The sequence below is a fragment of the Microcebus murinus genome, chromosome 32 (genome assembly GCF_040939455.1).
Source record: "Microcebus murinus isolate Inina chromosome 32, M.murinus_Inina_mat1.0, whole genome shotgun sequence".
Taxonomy (NCBI): Eukaryota; Metazoa; Chordata; class Mammalia; order Primates; family Cheirogaleidae; genus Microcebus; species Microcebus murinus.
In genome coordinates, this window is record NC_134135.1 from 1,522,466 (window position 1) to 1,536,447 (window position 13,982).

General features: G+C 49.0%; 1 non-coding gene across 1 annotated transcript; it reads right to left on the reverse strand.

Annotated features, from left to right (window-relative positions):
• Nucleotides 1-1,623: 1,623 nt before the first annotated feature.
• On the reverse strand, nucleotides 1,624-6,725 carry LOC105877188 (uncharacterized). The gene is made up of 3 exons (XR_012915882.1): nucleotides 6,661-6,725; nucleotides 5,623-5,719; nucleotides 1,624-3,438 (listed from the first exon to the last, which is right to left on the reverse strand). It is a non-coding gene; the product is annotated as an uncharacterized LOC105877188 (transcript).
• Between the last annotated feature and the right edge of the window lie 7,257 nt (nucleotides 6,726-13,982).

Below are 13,982 nucleotides of genomic sequence, written 5' to 3' on the forward strand. Positions count from 1 at the left end.
AATATTAGCTGGGCCTGCTGGCGCATGCCTGTAGTCCCAGCTACTCGGGAGGCTGAGGCAGGAGGATCGCTTGAGCCCAGGAGTTTGAGGTTGCTGTGAGCTAGGCTGACGCCAGGGCACTCACTCTAGCCTGGGCAACAAAGTGAGACTCTGTTCCAAAAAAAAAAACCCCAAAACTGCTCAGCGTAGAAACACAGGAGTCCTTTTGGATATTTCTTTTTTCCACATTTTTCTCTTCTTCCCACATTATTCTCCAGGAAGTCACAGTTTTCTTTTTCTTTGGATTCAGTTCAGTTATGCAGAAAACGAATCATAATCCTTTCATAATTCAGTCTTAGCACATGGCCCCTTTTCATTATGTCTGGTGTTAGCTGATTGTTTATATAGTTTTATTAATGGAATAAGCAACCGTCAGCCCAATGCTCAGCACAAAATCTAGGCCGCAGCTCTTTGGTTCTTCTCCCCCCAACGTGAGGAAACCAAAACTCTGAGTCTATGTTTATCACTGACTTGATTTTCCTTTCATGTTGTCTGAGAACATCTGTATGGACTCCACCACATGCACATTTTTGAGCACCCTTCACTTTATAAATGGGGCATTGTGTGGGTCATTATTCTCTGTGTCTTAGGATTTTCACTTAATCTTCCTTTGTCAAGCCCTGTTCTGTTGTTGAACATTGTTGTAGCTCATTCACACTGACTGAGAAAACTATGGCCCCCCGCCCGGACCCATTCCACTGCCTGTTTTTGTACAACCTTTGAGCTAAGTATAGTTTCCACATTTTTTTTTTTTCTTTTTTGAGACAGAGTCTCACTCTGTTGCCCAGGCTAGGGTGCTGTGACATCAGCCTAGCTCACAGCAACCTCAAACTCCTGGGCTCAAGCGATCCTCCTGCCTCAGCCTCCCGTGTAGCTGGGACTACAGGCATGCGCCACCATGCCTGGCTAATTTTTTCTATATATATTAGTTGGCCAATTAATTTCTTTCTATTTTTAGTAGAGACGGGGTCTCGCTCTTGCTCAGGCTGGTTTTGAACTCCTGACCTAGAGCAATCCTCCTGCCTCAGCCTCCCAGAGTGCTGGGATTACAGGCGTGAGCCACCATGCCTGGCTGGAATTGATTTTTTTTAAGGAGTGCCCTGCTAGGGCTTTTCCTTCACAATGAACTGTGAGTTCCGTCAAAGAATGAGCAGGACAAAGAATGGAACTTAATCATGGGGCTGTAAGACAAGTCACATGATGACATTGCTCTGAGGAGGTGGCTTTTTGAGGATTTCCAAGCTTCGGTGCCTGTCTGGTGCAAGGCTGGTGGTTTTCCTGGATCCGGTGGTTTCGAAGCTATTTTTCAAAGCAGGTGCAGCACTGGGGAGACGGTGCCAGGAGCAGGCCAAGTTAAAATGCCACAAACCCCACTGTTATTATGGAGGCTCACAGTTTTTTCTTAAATAAATGCTGCTCAGAATATTGTAAACTTTTGGTTAATTTCTGGAGTTATAACAAAAGTTGACAATATTTATGTCACTTTTATGGCAGGATGGATTTACAGAAGCCCTAACTTTTCTTAAAGTCCCACCTCATCACTGCATTTATTTTTACACAGTAATCTCAGAGGACAAAATTTATTTCTCTTACAGGTAAATACCCTAAATCTTATAATGATTAAATGGCTTCCCATGGGTTATAGTTGTAGTTGGTACATAAGCTGTTATTGTTTATCAATATGCAATATTGCATCTAATCTGCTCTAATGAACCATTAAAAATTCTAATATGCCCCCAAATTATTTCTACCCAACCTCACCTCTATGCTTCCAGCAAATATTTCAAAGGAAAAATGCAATCAGAAAGCATCAGGATAATGCTAACAGTTTGGGGTTTACTTGGGAGTATGCGTGCCTTCCGAGTGAAGCTGAAAGCCACCACGTGGCTAAGTCAATGTCATCCAAATCTATTATCATCTGTGTCTTGGGCGTATGTCTGTCATGTTCTAGACGTCCATACATCCTCGCTTGAAAAAGTGAATAAGCAGATTCTTTGAGAAAAGAAACTCCCTTGCAAATGGGGCCACTAGTAATTTGGGATTTTGTTTTTCACTATCTAAAAACAGAAACTTGGTACCCGAGGATCTCGAATCATCAGTATCAGGGGGCTGAGGGTGGGATAACAGGATGTCAGCAAGGTGGTAGTGTGTTGCAGCCAGAGGGGAGATTTGAAATAAACAGTACTATAAATTGTAAGGATAGAATCGACGAAGTAAAAGAAAATGAAGGTGCTTGCCAGAAGCAGAATGGTTTGAGTGGCTTTGGCCTCCGGGGAGAATCTGTGGGAGTTGCTGAGGGTGTGAATATGCCTCACTCTCCGGTGGTGTCTGAGCAGGAGAAGTACCATGTAGACACTGGCCCAGGCCATGAGCCCCATGAACACAATATCCGGGAAAGTCATTAGAGTTGTATATTTCACAGCAGAAGATGTTCCAGGAGTTTTAGAAGAGCACAGTCCGTAATTCCGTGCCTCAGTAGAATTGTGGATGTGCTGAAGGGCCTCTATGTGTACAGGAACAAAGATGTTCATCAGCAGGTTGGAGACCCAGCACAAGAAGCAGGAGAAACCGTTGTTCTTCAAAGCTCGGTCTTTGAGCTTCATCCACCGGCCAGTTCCAGGGCTGATGGTCATGGCCTGAAAACTGCTCAGGTGACAAGTGGTGCAGAGAGAAAGGCCCCGGGCCATTCTGTGGATGTAATAGACAAGTTTACACCCAGTTTTTCCCAGGGTGTGTGTCACTCCCCAGATTAATGTCATCTGAGGGATCCCCTTGAAGAGAAGAACCAAGAAGTTGGCCACAGCTAGGTTGGTGAGAATCAGGTGAGTGGGCCGCAGCGCCTGGCCAGTGCAGGATGTGGAGGCATAGGTTAAGAGAAGAAAGGTGTTCCCCAGGACCCCGATCCCAGTCTGGACCATGAAAAGTAGCTTCAGGATTAGATCACCAAGAGTCATTCTCATGAGCTCATGTAAGAAGTTGTCCAGAAAAGAGTCTGACGGTCACAGAGTTAGAACTCAGAGTAATGGCACCAGTCACAGATTTGCTCCAGTATTCCTGGTCCTAATAGGAAGGTCTGGTCCTCTCTAACTCGTCTTTCTAAGGACAGCAGTTACATTTATGGGGAGGGGACTCCACACCAGTGAGCTCAGAACTGCCACTCAGAGCAGCCAGCCTGGCATGTTTCTTTTTATACTCATTCAGCCATGCGAGATGGTTTGTTATTTAGTGCATTTCCCAAATCTCTCAATGTGCATGCCCAGGAGATAATCCACACAGTAAGGCTTTTATCTGTCATGTCAAAAAGTTTTCTGAAGCATCCACTATACGTAGAGTAGGTTTTCAGTCCTTGGATATACAAAGATTAATTGACCTAGGTCATTGTTCCTAAGGGCTCAGAGCCTAGAGTGGGAGACACAAATATAAAATATGTTAACAATAAAATAAAAATCATGCCATGAGGAAAGGATATACATGGTATTGTGGAAACCATGTATCAAGGATTGTAGCCGTTGGTGACTCTATCGTAATATATAGAAATGTTATTATTTTTATTGACTTAGTAAATTTTTCTCCTCAATTATTTAGTTAATATATGTATATAACAAGTAACACAATAATACAAAGACATATAGAGAAAAGAGTTAATCTATATCCTATCTCTCATTTATAATCCTACTCCTCTTCTCTGAGATAGCTGTGCATCTCAAGTGCCCATTCTTCCATAATTATCTTAATGTTCTTACAAAATGTATGTGTTTAAGCAATCAGTTGTACTTACAGGATTAAATTTGGTGCTTATATTTAGAAACTTAAAGCGTTCTTCCTCATAACTCTTGGGTCAAAGAAAAAAATTATACTGGAAACATGGCATTAAAAAGATAATATACCATGATCATGTATCAGGAACAGTTAATATTATAAAATCTATGAATAAAGTTCACTATGTTGATATTAAGAAAATTCATATGACTATCTCCAGTAATGCTAAAAAAAACTTTGACAAAAATCAACACATGAATTTTTTAAGAAAACACTCAAAGATATAGGAGTGTATGGATATTTCCTGTATTTCCTACCTATAATCTGTAAACTCCTACTTCCAGATGTCCCACCTTTTGTGGACAAACGAATGTATATCTTCCAAAAATTGATTTATGATTTTACCTGTAATTCCTGTCTTCCTGAAATGCATAAAACTAAACTGTAACCCAACTGCCCTGGGACCACTTACTCAAGGCTTCTTGGGTTTATGGCTCTCTGGGCTGTGATCACTCATATTGGTTCAGAATAAACCTCTTTAAATAATTTTAGAGTTTCATTTTTCCATTAATACTTACATTATCCATTTTCTATAAAGAATATTGCAAAGGATACAGGTGAACAGCCAGATGGATGGAAAAGGTGTGCAGAGCGAAGGAAGGAAGAAGAGGCGAGGAGCTTCCTGCCCTGCTTGGGTGCCACCTTCCTGCCCTGCTTGGGTGCCACCTCTGAGTGCCAGCTCTGGAAGCCCTCAGAGCTCGGTCATTTGGGGGTTTTATGGAGGCTTCACTACTGGGCATGACTGATGACATCATTGCCATGGCGACCAGCACCACCTTTTCCCCTTCCAGGAGGAAGCTGGGAACTGGAGCCTCAAGCCAGGGTCTAATCCTGGGTTGGTTTTCTGCTAACCAGCCCCATCCAGAAGCCGGCTAGGGGCCTCATTAGTGTACTAAAGATATCACTCTGGGCTGGTGAAGTGGCTCAGCCTGTAATCCTAGCACTCTGGGAGGCCAGGGCGGGGCGGATTGCTGACGTCAGGAGTTCAAAACCAGCCTGAGCAAGAGCAAGACCCCATCTCTACTATAAATAGAAAGAAATTAATTGGCCAACTAATATATATAGAAAAAATTAGCCGGGAGTGGTGGCATATGCCTGTAGTCCCAGCCCCTTGGGAGGCTGAGGCAGGAGGATTGCTTGAGCCCAGGAGTTTGAGGTTGCTGTGAGCTAGGCTGACGCCACGGCACTCACTCTAGCCTGGCCAACAAAGCAAGACTCTGTCTCAAAAAAAAAAAAAAAAAAAAAAAAGATATTATTACTCTGGAGATTCCAAGGGTTTTGGAGTTATATGCCAGGAAATGAGGAAAAGGCCAAATATATATATATATATATATATATACACAGTTACACCTGGAAAAATAGTAATTTAGAGTGGGATAACAGCAGACACCATCTTCTTCTTTTTTTTTGAAACAGAGTCTCACTCTGCTGCCCAGGCTAGAGTGCTGTGGCATCAGCCTAGCCCACAGCAACCTCAAACTCCTGGGCTCAGCCCCCTGAGTAGTTGGGACTGCAGGCACGCGCCACCATGCTTGGCTAATGTTTTAAAAAAATTTTTTTATAGAGATGGGGTCTCACTTTGTTACCCAGGCTGGTGTTGAACTCCTGGCCTCAAGCAACTCTTCCACCTTGGCCTCCCAAAGCGCAATATAACAGTGCCATGCCCAGTCTGTTTATGTATTATATATTGTATTCTTACAATGAAGTAAGCAGAGAAAAGAAAATGTTATTGAGAAAATCATTAGGAAGAGGAACTATCCTTACCACTCATTAAGTGGAAGTCGGTCACCATAAGGGTCTTCATCCTCATTGTCATCACACTGAGTAGGGTGAGAAGGAGGAAGAGGAGGCGTTGGTCCTGCTGCTCAGGGTGGCACAGGCAGAGGAGGCAGAGGAGGCAGAGGAGGTGGAGGGGAGGCAGGAGAAACAGACACACTCAATGTCATTTTTATTGAAAACACCTGCGAGTAAGTGTCCCCAAGGAGCTCACACCTGTGTTATTCAAGGGCCAACGGTAACTACTACATATCTGGCGCAGGAAGTCTCTTTTGAGTCTTGTTTTCTTTTCAAATTATGTATCAATTCCCTCATTTATTTCCTCTAAGTGAATGATAGGATCAGTTTAAGTTTTGGTTGAAATTTCTCTAACTTCACAGATTAATTTGAGAACAACCAACATCTTTATAATAATGTGGGATATATTTCCTAATTATTTTCCTTTCTTTTCTGCCCTTCTGTAAATGTTTTTTCTTTGCTTTAAGCTTGCACATTTCTTTTAAATTTATTTCCTTTTTTTTGCTATTCTTTGCAGTATTGATTTGTTTCTTATTTTCTATTTTTTCTTGCTCATAAGCAAGCTAATGATTACCGTCTCATCTCTCTAACTGAACAATCATATTACTGTTCATAATTTTTCCATTGATTCTTTTGGATTGTCCACCAATGCAATTATTTTATCAGTCAGTAGTGACAAAGTTGAATCTTTTTTCACATTTATACCTAGTGATACCCTTACTTCCCTCCCATGCAGTGGTTGCCTGATTGTTTAAAACTTGCATCGTATCACATTCCCCTCCTGGATAAGTTCTGACTGGGTTCCCTTTGTATTCAGTATAAAAAGCATAATCTTTTTGTTTAGCAAATATCAATTCTTTCTAATTTGATCTTAAGGTGTTTCCCTGGACAGTGGCTGTAGGTTCTAGCCCTGACTAGGGAAGACGAGGTTTGGGTGTGGTGGTCACGTGGGACACAGGGGGCAGCACAGCAAAACACATGGAACCACAGCAGCGGTTTATTACTTACGGGTCCCAGAGAGAAGACAAGAGGGCAGGCAGTGCCGCTCACAGGGGCACGTGCACTCATCTAGGAGAGAGAGAGAGAGAGAGAGAGAGAGAGAGCAGTGGGGTGCAGGGTGTTACCCAAGCAGGTTTCCTAAAGGATTTCTTTTTTTTTTTGAAACAGAGTCTCACTCTGTTGCCCAGGCTAGAGTGAGTGCCGTGGCATCAGCCTAGCTCACAGCAACCTCCAACTCCGGGGTTCAAGCAATCCTCCTGCCTCAGCCTCCCGAGTAGCTGGGACTACAGGCATGTGCCACCATGCCCGGCTAATTTTTCTATGTATTTTTAGTGGCCCGGCTAATTTATTTCTATTATTTTCTTAGTAGAGACAGGGGTCTCGTCCTTGCTCAGGCTGGTCTCGAACTCCTGAGCACAAGAGTTCCCGCCTCCGCTTCCCAGAGTGCTGGGATTACAGGCGTGAGCCACCGCGCCCGGCCCCTAAGGGAATTCTAATTGGTGAGTTTAAGGCAAGCAGACAGCAGTAGTCCCACGGGGTCACGCTGGGGCATATCCGTGCAGTCCCTGTGGGGCTCAGGGAACAAGAGGGACAAGCCGAGAATAACAGCTTGTCTCTCGCTGTCCCATGGGAAGCTGGGGGAGGCGGTGGCGTAAGGCAGTGCCTGGATTGACAACAATGACAAGCTGGGAGCTGGTGACCCCAAAGCTGTGTCCGGGGTGACTGAGCCCGCTGCTGGCACGACAAAGTCCAGGCTATGCTCACAATGGACGCGGAGGCAGCATAACACCACGAGGACACACCCCGCCTTCGCAAAGCCCTGTGGCCCCAGCGTCCCTTCCACTGCTCCCCTCCTCACCCAGGACACGCCGTCAACACTCGTCACACACTCGTCCTCGTGACAGCTTGCATTGCAAGCTCGTTCCTTCCCCAGGCACTTCGAACCTTCTCTCCCTTTTGTCTGCAACGTTTCCCCCAGTCTGCGTGGCAGCATTCCTTCCAGTCACTGTTTTGGTCTCAGCCTGATGTCGCTCCATCCGCAAAGCCATCTCTGACCCTCCACTGGGAGCAAAAACCCTTTAGCATTCATTCGGGTCTCTTTCTGTAACTTATGAGAGATTCTGTAGTTCATTTGTGGTTCACTCCTGGAGCTTAGATTCAGTGCCAGCAGGAGGCACACTGGTTCTGCTGTCTCTGCCTGCCCAGCACGCACAGGACACGGCAAGGAAACGATTGGGGAATGGTTGTAATTGAGTGAAGTTCACGGGTACCGTTCCCACCCCCCCCCACGGCTTCCCTGCAGCTATTGCTAATATTTTGGGAGACATCACATCTACGCATCACCCACTGGAGGTGATAAGATATGTGACTATGAATTCATGACATGGGTTTTTACACACACACACACACACACACACACACACACACACACACACACACACACACCCTAAGGGCTTACAATAACCCTGGAGGTGAATTTAATACCACCTTTACCAACAAGCAAGAATGTTTTTGGAAAATAGTAAAAAATCTGCTCATCCCATTCTAATGTGAGCACAGCACACCTGGGAACAAAGCGACTCCCATGGAATGACTGGATCTTGCAACAATTTGTGCGACGTTGTTTGAATACCGAGAGACTCCAGGCACTACCTGTCTTAGTCTGGGCTGCCGTCACTGAGTCCGTAGACCGGGTGGCTCACAAACAATAGAGAGTTCCTTGTCACAGGTCTGGAGTGTGCAAGTCCGAGATCAGGTGCCAGCCGCCCTCCTCCAGGCTGCAGCCTATCTGACCCCCCCACCCTGCACGCCCTCACACGGTGGGGAGAAGGTGAGAGAGCTCCCTGGGGCCCCTTTAAAGGACACTGATCCAGGCCGTGCATGGTGGCTCACGCCTGTAATCCTAGCACTCTGGGAAGCCAAGGTGGGCGGGTTGCTCCAGGTCAGGAGTTCGAAACCAGCTTGAGCAAGAGTGAGACCTCGTCTCTACTATAAATAGAAAGAAATTAATTGGCCAACTAATATATATAGAAAAAATTAGCCAGGCATGGTGGCACATGCCTGTGGTCCCAGCTACTCGGGAGGCTGAGGCAGGAGGATCGCCTGAGCCCAGGAGTTTGAGGTTGCTGTGAGCTAGGCTGATGCCACGGCACTCACTCTAGCCTGGGCAGCAAAGCGAGACTGTCTCAAAAATAAATAAAAAAATAATAATAATAATAAAAATAAAGGACACTGATCCCAGTCACGAGGGCTCCACCACCAGGACACAAGCGCCACTCAAGCCCCTCCTACTGCCTTCTCGTGGGGGTGAGAACTGCAGCAGGACCTGGGGGAGGACACAGACACTCAGTCGGCCGCACTGACTAAGGGGCACGTGTGTCCCAGGGGGTAAGGAAGCAGCAGCGACCAGAGGTCACAGACTGGGCCAGAGAGCGCAGCAGAGGGCGAGTCAGACCCACCTGCACCTCAGCGCGACCCCCACCACACCCGTGCCCTGGTGATCCCTTCACGTTTCTCTCCTGACAGCCGCCCCCAGCCCTCGGCGTGCTGGGACTCGCCGCCTGCTCGTCTGTCACGGAGAGACTCTGTAGGGTGACGACGTGGGCTCCGCAAAGAGCACTGAGACCTAAACACAGCCCTGCTTGGCGTGCGTGGTGGCTCACGTCTCTCATCCTAGCGCTCTGGGAGGCCGAGGCGGGAGGATCGCCTGAGGTCAGGAGTTCGAGACCAGCCTGAGCAAGAGACCCATCTCTACTAAAAATTATCCGGGCATGGTGGCGCATGCCTGTAGTCCCAGCTACTCTGGAGGCTGAGACAGGAGGATCGCTTGAGCCCAGGAGTTGGAGGTTGCAGTGATATGACACCACTGCACTCTACCAGGGGTGACAGAGCGAGACTTGTCTCAAAAAAAAAAAAAAAAAAAGACAGCATTGCCAAGACCCTGAAAAAAGCAAAACAAAACAAAACTCCTCTCACACTGACCTTAGCCGACATGCCCCTCCCCATTTCTCCAGCACCGAGGGTACTGCCAGGGCCAGGGACTCTAGGACATTAGGGGCTCCCAGCTCGGTCACGGATCAAGTCAGGGCTGGGTGACTCAGCGTTTCCTTCCGAGTCAGACCTTGCACAGGTGATCCGTGGGTCTGATCCACCAGCTCCAAATCCCAGCCCGGATCCAGGCTCACAGGGAACAGCCACTATCACCTGTGAAACCAGAAAAACAATGACACAAACAGTGAAAACTGCCTGAGAGTTGACTCCGCGCCAGGCACTGCTCTAAGGGGCTTAAATACACTGATTCGTTTAATTCCCTAGTAGCCCAGTGAGCTAAATATGGTGACTGTCACTCCCGTGTGGCAGATGATGACAGTGGGACAGGGAGAGGTCCAGTGTTTCCCCCAGAGTCACACAACGAGCCAGTGGTAGATGTGGGAGGGGACCCAGAGACCAGGGCCTGCGGGGCCGCCTTGACCGCGCTGTCCTGCTACGGAGGGACAGCGTCTGCAGGGCCACCCGAGAGCCGGCGGGGCTAGCTCTTCCCCCACCTGTGGGGTTTCTCTTTGTGAAAACAATGTTTAAGCCGATGGCAGGAACAATCACAAGGCAAAACCAAACAAAATGGCCGGGCACGGGGGCTCACGCTTGTAATCCTAGCACTCTGGGAGGCCGAGGTGAGAGGATTGCTCAAGGTCAGGAGTTCGAAACCAGCCTGAGTAAGAGCAAGACCCCATCTTTACAATAAATAGAAAGAAATTAATTGGCCAACTAAAAAAAAAAAAAAATATATATATATATATATATAAAATTAGCCGGGCATGGTGGCGCATGCCTGTAGTCCCAGCTACTCGGGAGGCTGAGGCAGGAGGATCACTTGAGCCCAGGAGTTTGAGGTTGCTGTGAGCTAGGCTGACGCCACGGCACTCACTCTAGCCTGGGCAACAAAGCGAGACTCTGTCTCAAAAAAAAAATAAAAACAAAAAAAAAAAAACCAAACAAAACCCCAAAAAACTTGAGCATTGCAAGTACCACAGAGATCAACTGCAGTTAGAAATAAATATGAAAATGGGAATGGAACAGGACTGTGAAGGGCAGGCAGACGCTGGTGTCAGGCACGGTCAGACTTGAAAGCTCCTGGATGCAAAAGGGCTGGAAAAATCCCCGTATCTGGAAGGGGACTGACTTGCAGACAATAAAAGAGGGAAGAGAATGGAGTTGAGAGAGACCCAGCCACATGGGAAGGAAACAACGAGAGCTGTAGAGAGGTGAAAGTGATCAGGAAGACAGAAATGCAGATAAAGAAAGGTGAAATTGGAACAGCACTACCACTGTCTGTGTTTCTAACCCATTTCCCAATAAGTGGCTAAGGGTGCAGTCGATACAATTTCTTGATGACTTTCTCTGTGTTGGGCATTAGGCCTAAGTACAGGACTCTCGAGTAAGTTAATGCTGAATGTTCAGTGTCAAAGAATATTTTATATGGGCAGAAAATGCTGCACAGGCTGGGCGTGGTGGCTCCCGCCTGTAATCCTAGCACTCTGGGAGGCGGAGGCAGGCAGATTGCTTATGGTCAGGAGTTCGAAACCAGCCTGAGCAAGAGCGAGACCCCGTCTCTACTATAAATAGAAAGAAATTAGTTGGCCAACTAATATATACAGAAAAAAATCAGCCGGGCATGGTGGCGCATGCCTGTAGTCCCAGCTACTCGGGAGGCTGAGGCAGGAGGATCGCTTGAGTCCAGGAGATTGAGGTTGCTGTGAGCTAGGCTGACGCCACGGCACTCACTCTAGCCTGGGCAACAAAGCGAGACTCTGTCTCAAAAAAAAAAAAAAAAAAAAAAAAGAAAAGAAAAGAAAAGAAAATGCTGCACAGATTTATATAAAATTCTGGAAAACACAGCTCATCTATAGCAACAGAAAGTGGCTCGACAGCTGCCTGGCGGCCGGGCGTTGCAGGCTGGGAGGGAAGGTTCCCACAGAACACAGGGGGGTCTGCAGGGACGATGGATTGCTCACTGCTGTGACAATGGGAATAGTTTCATGGGTATGTAACTATGTCAAAAATTCTCGAATTGTATGCTTGTCATTTCTACCTCAATCAAGCTGCATAGCAAAGGGCAAAGAAAAAACAAAAAGGAAAAGACAGTACAGAGATTTTTTTAAAGCTTTCTCAAGGTCACTCAGTTGCAGTACATGGCAGACTAGGTCTGATCGGACCTGAGGCGTGTGCTGTGTCACTGCGCGTAAGTGTCCTGCAGCAGATCAATTCCCTGTGAGCCGGGGTGTAGACTAGATCCTCTCTCTCTCTCTCTCTCTCTCTCTCTCTCTCTTACACACACACACACACAAAACGTTATTCAGATCCATTCCACAGAACTCCCAAAACAATACCAGGTGGAAGAGGGGAATCACAAGTGACAGGTGACAGAGGCGGGGTACAAATGGACGCCAGCTGCTGCCAGATGCATGTCGATCTTGCTCCAACCTCCCGGCTCTGGAATCACGCAGAAAAGACCACTGTGGCTGCTGAGCGTCAGAGGCCAGCTGTGTACGCAATGCCACCCTGTTTAATGCCCAGAGACGCTCTGTGCCTGTTCCTGGCTCCCGGGTGGGGAGACTGTCAGCCCCTCAGCTTGTAGGGGCAGAGCCTGGCTGGACTTTCAGTGTTGCTTTTAATTGGTAAAGAAAAGCATGTGATGTCACACCCCCAGGTGACCACACCCACGTGGTTCTCAAGTGCTATCCCAATTCTTTTTTTTTTTTTTTTTTTGAGACAGAATCTCGCTTTTTTGCCCAGGCTAGAGTGAGTGCCGTGGTGTCAGCCTAGCTTACAGCAACCTCAAACTCCTGGGCTCAAGCGATCCTCCTGCCTCAGCCTCCTGAGTAGCTGGGACTACAGGTACGTGCCACCATACCTGGCTAATTTTTTTTCTATATATATTAGTTGGCCAATTAATTTCTTTCTATTTATAGTAGAGACGGGATCTTGCTCTTGCTCAGGCTGGTTTCGAACTCCTGACCTGGAGCTATCCGCCCGCCTCCCAGAGTGCTAGGATTACAGGCGTGAGCCACCGCGCCCGGCGCATCCCAATTCTGAAACCCGCCTGTGTGGTTACCGGGGCAGCGCAGGTCCGTGCGCACGCGTGTGCGGGGACAGGGACCGCACTCGGCCGAAGAGCCGGAGCGTTGACCCCGAACCGCAAACATCAGCGTCTCAACTCCTCCAGTCCGGCTCGGCGTCGGGCGGATGGGCAGCGCCCACCCTAAGGGGAAGGAGCAGGTGAGAGCCGGACCGATCCCAGGCCGGCCCCCTCAGCACTGTCCTCCCTGTGGCCACCCTGCCGGCCGTGGGTCCCCGTCACCATCACCCCCGCGCTCTCCCGGCTCGGAGCAGCCCGTGTAGGCGGGGCCGTGCGGAGCCGAGGGGACATCTCCGCCCGCCCGGCTCCGCACCCGCCGCGACCGCGCGCACCGGCTCCGTCCCTCGCTGGGGCCGGCGACAGTGGCCGGCGTCTGGAGCCGGCAGCTGTAGGTCTGCGATCCCTGGCTGCATCTCCCCCAGCCGCGGTCACCACGTCACCCGCGAGGCCCTGACACCTGCACAGGGACCGCGGCGCACCTGCAACCGAGCTGCGAACGTCTGTCCCAGGACGAGCGCGGGTCCTGCACGGCGAGGACGCGGTCCCAGGACGGGCCGCGGGTCCTGCACGGCGAGGACGCGGTCCCAGGACGAGCGCGGGCCCCGCACGGCGAGGACGCGGTCCCAGGACGAGCGCGGGTCCTGCACGGCGAGGACGCGGCCTAACCAGAACAGGGCGGCCGGAGGGAACCCCGCGTCCACGCGGGAGGGGCAGAGGGACGCCCGGCGCGCGGGGCCCGCAGGCTGCAGGCGGGCCTCCTCTGAGTTCCGCCCCGCTCGGGGTCACGGCGGCGACACCTGTCTGCTCACGCTCGGCCTGAGCTCCGGTGTTCGCGGGAAGGACTCAGCCTCTGCCCGGGGGCCGGACCTGCCCAGACGCCGGAGCGGCTGTGACGCGCTGTGTCGGCCTCGCAGGGGCCCTGGGAGTCCCTGCCCGCCCGCGTCCCTCGGGCCACTCCCGCATTCGTCTCTTTCAACCGTCCTGGGGCCGAGGAGCACAAACAACAGAAGTGACTCCGTTTGCCATTTCTGAAGGTGTTTCCGCCCTAATTCCCTGAGTCCCTGCTGTGAGTGATGATGCAACTCACAACGTTCCACTTCCCCTTCTTTCCTTCTCCCGCCTGGGATTAGTAGATTTTTCATGATGTTTCTTATGTACTTTTATGTGTACTTATTCTTCTACAGGCGCGACTATA